We start from the raw sequence: 7,450 nt of genomic DNA, 5'->3' as shown, positions 1-7,450 counted from the left end.
TCCCTCCTTCAACACTTTCCTTCCCCATTTTGCCTAAATAAATTACCCTTTTCCCGTAAGACCTCGCCTCGTGTCCGTGCTTTATGGTGCCGCCCATGCAACATGGGTCGAATCCGTTACAGATCATAACAGTCTACTGCATTTCATTCTTATAATAACGCAAAAACACAAGCGGGGCTGAATGACCGACATCAGCTGACGCAGTAGAACGTCCTGACAATGTTATAATTTTTATGGTCATTTATTTTAGTTAATAAATCTACTATAAATTTAAAGAACACAAGATATAAGATGACACAAAACCCTACACGCGTCTTTTCTAATTACGCGTGATAAAATTTAAAGGCTTACTGTGTTAACATTTATTTTGTTTAAATTTGATCCTAATAAGATTTAATTTCATTTAAATTCTACATTTGTATCGTCATTTTAGTTCTGTGATTATAAATTTGTTTAACTACAATGTTTTACTTGATTTTATCCGCTACTACGTGCAGTTCTAAAACTCTGTGTCTCATTAATCCAGCAGAGAATGAACTAAGGCATGAGGCGTCAGCCTGTAGTTATATAGCGCCACTCAACGGTAAAAGCCAGCAAACGCACAAAGCCAAACGGTACCGCCGAGCGCGGCGACGGTAGGACCTACATTCCGATTGATTAACCACTGTATGTGAGGTATTCGCTCACAACCTCTCTCGGGCAAGTCTTTCTCCAAAGGCTAAGAAAAACGCATCTTGATTCATTTCTCCACAAGCTCAGTTTTATTAATATGTGCGCTCGGTTTAGTAAATCGCACAATTTTAAAAAGATTTTTTTTTTTTTTACCATATGACACCTGGGGGGCTCTGCACCTATAAGGTTCTGTGGCAGTTGGAGCAAAAAGCACAGGTTCCGTTCAGTTATTTTTATTTCTTATAGTTAAAATTCTCTTTTGTTCAACAGCTTAAAGCTTTATTCACTTTAAGGGTTGATTTTTGTTACTCCAGCACTTGTATGACTATAACGGAATGTCCTGATTTTTATTTTTGTTTGTTTGTTTAAGTGCAATAAATTTTTGTTGAGAAAATGAAAATCATTTGAAAATTATGATTTACATTGTAGCAACAATTGTGCAGCCCTACAAAGAAATAACATTCTTATTTTATGAATTTTATTTTATGCCTTGTTTACGCTAAGTTGTATTTCTTTCGTCATCAGACAAATACACTCCCTGTTCAGTAATCGGAGAGTGAATCACAGATGAGAAATTTATAAAAGTAGATCGGATAAAGATGAAGTTTTGCCTTAAAACAGCTTATAATTCACAAATACCACTTAAGTGTTATTTCAGTGAAAGTAAAAATTTTTTTATTTATATCAAATCAGCATACAAACCAGTGGAAATACCAGAAATAACAAGCTCGTTCCCAATAAGCTCATATCATAATATCAGGATGGATCACTAAAACGTTCACTGTAAGTTCTGTGCAATCAGAGTCAACTAAGCTGTCTATATTCCTCTGCACTGTGAGCTTCCAGAACACAGTTTAACACACATTACAGTATGGGGTAGAGTAATATTCCATCACTGAGCCAAGTACTTTATTACTGCTGATTTACAGGAGAGTCTTGTTTATATATAACAAAGAGATACAGAGTACAGAACAGTGGAACCTCGGATTGCGAGTACCGTGGTTTGCGAGTGTTCCGCAAGACGAGCAAATATTTTTAATAAATTTTGATTAGAAAAATGAACAAGTACTGAGTATTATGTATCATGCATGCGCTTCTTGTGATCACAACTGAGACAATGTTTTTTCTTTTTCTTGAGATGCGGAATTGTGAATAATCGTCTCCCCTGCTGGGTCTTAGTGTGCGTCCCTTACTGGTATAATCAACATCCGTGCACGCGTGTACTGTTTACTGTAACACTGTGACCACGTGTGTGTGTGTAAAACATATTTTATTTTGTGTCTGTATGTGTGTACAGCACGCGTGTACTGTGTAAAGCAAAAGAAAGTCTCAGAGAGGTTAAAGATCCATTTTCTGTGTGTGTGTCAGCCTGCACCCCTACACCCCCCCCCCCCCACCTTCACACACATACACACTCTCTGCTCTACACAGAAACGCTTCTCTGTCACGATCCTTTTCAAATGTAAAGTGCAGGTTAATTTTTATATATATATATATATTTTTTTTTACTTCACAGCAGTGATTCCATTAGTGTGTCGTTCATTTTAGTGTTATAAGTGATGTTCCTAGCTAATTTTTCCGAAAAAACAGTCTTTCCGTTAATGTGTGTGTGTGTTTGATTGAAGAGAGGAGGAGGGGTTACAGTGTAAGATAAGAAGAGGGAAAGGGCTATTATTCCTTCTCTCCTCTTACTTTAGCTTCACGCACAAATGCACACACAGCGCCTGCGCTAAACGGAAATACGTATCTGTCTGGATTTGTTTTTACTTTTTGTAAAGGTAAAGTGCAAGTTAATTTGTTTTATTTTTACTTTATATTTTGTATTACTTTAATGGATACTTAAAGGGCTTGAAGCGAGGTGGCGTAGTTGGGACACATGGTATGTTGGGTTGATTAGCCGCATGGTGGAGAGGAGCAGGAGCTTGACAGCCCAGGGGTTGATAATCTTGGTAATCGTGAAAGAGCCTACATAGCGGGGGGTAAGTTTACGGGAGATAGTTTTAAGGGGAAGAGCCCTGGTGGTGAGCATGACCCTTCGTCCTATTCTATATTTAGGGGCCTGGGAGCGTCTACGATTTGCTTGATCCTTGTAGGACCTGCTGAGTCGTAGCAGGGTCTTTCTGGCTCAGGCCCAGGTCCTTCTTCAACGGCGGACAAAAGCTTGGGCTCCTGCTTCTGAGATGAAAACAGGGGTGGTTGGTGTCCCAAACAACACTGGAAGGGGGACAGACCGGTGGATGATAAGATTTGGGAGCTGTGGGCGTACTCAACCCAAGGTAGGAACTGGCTCCAGGAGGTAACATCTTGAGCGGCCATACACCTCAGGGCAATTTCGAGGGACTGGTTCTTTCTCTCCGTCTGACTGTTTGATTGGGGGATGGAAATCAGAGGACAGGCTAGGAGTGGCCCCAATCAGCTTACAGAATGCTTTCCAAAAACGAGAGGTGAACTGTGGGCCCCGGTCTGAGTCAATGTCCATAGGCAGGCCGTGGAACTTAAATACATACATGGTTAATCATGAGCTCGGCAGTCTCCTTGGCGTACGGAAGTCTTGGTAGGGGGATAAAGTGTGCAGCTTTAGAGAACCAATTCACCACGGTCATCTTGCAGGTGTGGCTGTGAAGGGCGGTAGCCCAGTAATGAAGTCCAGGGCAATGTTGGATCAGGGGCGATAAGGGATGGGCAGAGGTCTGAGGAGGCCAGCTGGGGCCATGTTGACATGTTTGGATCTTATGTAGACGTCGCATGCCGAAACAAAGCTCGAGACATCCTCCTTGAGGGTGGGCCACCAAAACCGCTGCTGGACTAGTGCCAGGGTTCTGGCGGAGCCAGGGTGGCACGAGGGTTTCGAGCTGTGCGCCCACTCCAGGACTTGAGAACGCAGAGCGAGGGGAATGAAGAGGTGGTTAGGGGGCACGATACTTAGGCTTGGTTTATGAGAGAGAGAGCTTGCTTGACGCTTGTTTCGATGTCGAGCTCGGCCACAGCGAACAAACGGGGGTGGCAAAATAGTTTCACATGTGGCAGGGTCTTGGGTGGTCATAAATAGTCTCAAAAGGGCGTCCGGCTTGATGTTTTTTGACCCTGGTCGGTAAGAGAGGGTAAAGTTAAACCTCCCGAAGAAGAGAGACCACCGGGTCTGGCAAGAATTGAGCCTCTTGGCACTCCATAGATACTCAAGTTTCTTGTGGTCGGTCCATACTTGGAATGGAACCTCTGTTCCCTCTAGCCAGTGTCTCCATTCTTCCAGGGCTAACTTGATGGCTAAGAGTTCACGGTCTCCAATGCCATAATTGCTTTCAGTGGGAGTTAGGAGGTGGGAGAAGAAGGAGCAGGGGTGCAGTTTATCCAGGTTGAATCTTTCTGAGAGGACGCCTCCTACTTCAGTGCTGGAGGCGTTGACCTCCACGATGAACTGACATCACGTCTGGGATGGTGAGGATAGGGGCAGAGGTGAACCGCTTTTTAAGCTCGCTGAAGGCCTTCTCAGATTCCAGCAGAAATGGGTCTTGGTAGAGGTGAGGGCTGTTAGAGGGGCGGCGATAGAGCTGTAGCCTTGGATAAACCGACGATAGTTCTTGCTGTGACGTAGGAGTAGGCCACCTAGTGACGGCTTGGAGCTTAGTAGGTTCCATCTCGATGCCTTTGGGGCTAATGGTGAACCCGAGGAACGTGGTAGACATGGTGTGGAACTCGCATTTCTCAGCCTTGACAAACAACTTCTTCTCCAGAAGCCTCTGCAGCACCTGCCGGATGGTGGTGTTGGTGTTCTTTTGGGTTCTGAGAGAAGATCAGGATATCATCAAGATATACGAATACAGAAAAATTTAGAAAGTCCCTGAGAACGTCATTAATTAAAGCCTGAAAGACTCTGGGGGCATCAGTAAGTCCAAAGGGAACCACCAGATATTCATAATGTCCAGTTGGCATATTGAAAGCTGTCTTCTATTCGTTCTCTTCCCAAATGCGGATGAGGTGATAGGCGTTGCACAGCTCGAGCTTGGCGAAGATCCTGGCCCCCTGAAGAAGTTCGAAGGCGGTTGACATTAGAGGAAGAGGGTACCAGTTCTTTATTGTTATGTTGTTAAGGCCCCTGTAATCAATGCACAGGCGAAGGGACCCATCTTTTTTGCCCACAAAGAAGAATCCAGTCCCTGCCGGAGAAGAGGAAGGACGGATGATTCCTACAGTGAGGGATTCAGTGATGTACTGATCCATGGCTTGACGTTCCTTGGGTGACAGAGAGTATAGGCGGCCCTTGGGGGGAGTGGTGCCTGGGAGCAGGTTAATGGCGCAGTCGTATGGTCGTTGGGGGGAGAGAGACCGCACGTGATTTGCTAAAAACAGTCCTGAGATCGTGGTACTCCGGGGGAAAACGGGTGAGGTCGGGTGGCTCCTCTGTGGGGGCGGGGTCGAGGCATGGTGTGGTGGCGGCGCGTAAACATGACGTGATATTCAGGCTATAATCGAGTTCCTGACCCAGTTCCTGACCTTATCAATGTGCGAGCTGTGTTCGGTTAACCAGGGAAGGCCTAGGACGACCGTGGTATGTGATCTGCATGATGAACAGCAACGTCTGTTTCAAGTGGTTGCCTGAGACCCTTAGGCCAATGACAGGGGTTCTGTGGGTGATAGATGGGAGCGGACTCCCGTCGAGGGCCTGGACCTTGAGGTTGAGGATACCCAGGGTTTTGGCCGAAGCCGCATTCAGCAGATTACGGTCCGAACCGTACCGTACTGCCTGCACTTGGTGGGTCTTTTGCTCATGGATAAGGAGGATGGGAATCAGGTGATGTTGATCTGGGAGCCTTCTTGGATTCTCGCCCTCTAGTGCTCCCAGCTGAACTAGAAAGCGCCACCTTTTTCTGGCCAGTTCTTGAGCAGGTGTCCTGGTTTCCCACAGTAAAAGCAGGCTCCTTTTACTTGGCGGCGGTGGCGCCCTTCTGGGGTGATGCAAGTCCTGCCCAGTTGCATGGGCATCCTCCTGGGGATCAACTCGTAGAGGTGGGGGTCGCGGCAGAGTCCTGGGTGGAGAAAACCGGTGCGGCTTACAAAGACGGAGGCGTGAGTCTACTCGACCGGCCAGATCCATAAGCTCTTGGAGAGACGAGGGGAGCTCTCGTGAAATTAGGTCATCTTGGAGTTTCTCTGGAGACGTCGCATAGTGCACGGTCGTTCCAACTGCTGGAAAGGGCCAGGGTCTGGAACTCAATGGCATAATCGAGCGCAAGCCTTGGCGGAGTTCTCTGCCGTGGCATGAGCGGTTGAACACTTTCTTTGTTTCTCTGGCGAAGTCCTTGTAATTGGAACAGCAGGGGTCGTGGGCATTCCAAAACACGGTGCTCCATTCCCGGGCGCGTCCTGACAGAAGCGTGATGACGTAGGCCACCTTGGATCGTTCAGTGGAAAAGGTGAAGGCCTGGAGCTCGAAAATCAGGGAACACTGAGATAGAAAGGAGCGACAGGTGCCTGGATCTCTCTCGTAGGTAGGAGGGGCGGGGAGGCGTGGCTCCTGTTGCACGTGAGGATTTTCTCCTTGTGTTAGGGAGAGTTGGAGCCTCTGGAGCTGAGATGTGACGTCAGCAAGAGACTGCTTTGTGCTGAGTAGTTCTTGCTGATGATGCTGATGAGTCCCAAGCAGAGCACCTTGACTTTCTAGTGCCGCTCTCAAACGGTCAGACTTTCTAGTGCCACTCTCAAACGGTCAGAAGCCGCTGGATCCATAGCTGGCTGGATTATTCTGCTACGGGCGTGGGGCAGAACGATATAAATCCAAGTGCGGATAATGACTGTAACGAGATGCAGGGTGTGGTAAATACAAAGGAGTAAGGCAAACAGAAACAAAAAGGATAAGAGACAGGAGCCGTAAATCAAAGGGGAAAGCATGGGTCCAAACCAGGAGATCAAAGAGCAGGCGAATAATCTGACTCGGCAGGCAAAAAATCAAGAACAAAAAAAAAACAAAGCGAAGTCCTAACGTGAAGACGATGAAAGAAAACACGAGAGAATCGAGGTTTTAACACACAATAATCCAGCGATCTGAGCAGCGCACAGCACGTGTTTAAATCACTGGAATAATCAGATGGTGGGAAAAACGTGACACATGACACAAACTAGTAAAAAAAAAAAAAAAAAAAACTATAGTGCTTTGAGATTCTGGTCCATGTTGACCTGATCACATCACACAGTAGGTTCTTCAGGTGTTCCTTCGTGCTGTGAATTTCCTGTTTATCCACACCCCAAAGGAGTTCTACTGGATTCAGATCATGTAACTTTTTAAGTCTGTTTAATTAGTTAAAAATTCAAAGACTGTGTTGTCTGTTCCCCAACATAGAAATGCAGGAACACTGAAGTCTTCATCTCACACAGATGTTTACTACAACCTAAAAATAAAAGAAAAACATCTGAATCAATAAACAAACTGGATTTTTGTACTTCATGACCAACAGCACATAATCATCTCTGCTCCAAGAGAAACATTATCATTTTCTGTTCATAATTTTATTCAACATTTATTCATACATGTGCAATATTTGAGTTAGAACATTTAACTAAAACAAATAAGAACTTACACAAGTTCTAACACGAAAGTGGGCAGACGTTTATCATGACATTACTGCTCTTATACAATCACAGTCTTTAGAGCTTTTTATAAAGTAACTCACACTGCTGTGTGTTTTATCTCCTGTTCTACATGTATATTTAAGTGCAGACTTTAAGAAAAAGTGGAAGTGAATTTTACAGGAATGACAGAAGACACGGTAAGAAGGTGGAGAGC

The sequence above is a fragment of the Clarias gariepinus genome, chromosome 28 (genome assembly GCF_024256425.1).
Source record: "Clarias gariepinus isolate MV-2021 ecotype Netherlands chromosome 28, CGAR_prim_01v2, whole genome shotgun sequence".
Classification (NCBI taxonomy): Eukaryota; Metazoa; Chordata; class Actinopteri; order Siluriformes; family Clariidae; genus Clarias; species Clarias gariepinus.
The sequence above is the reverse complement of the archived record's forward strand: the minus strand, read 5'-3'. Positions refer to the sequence as shown.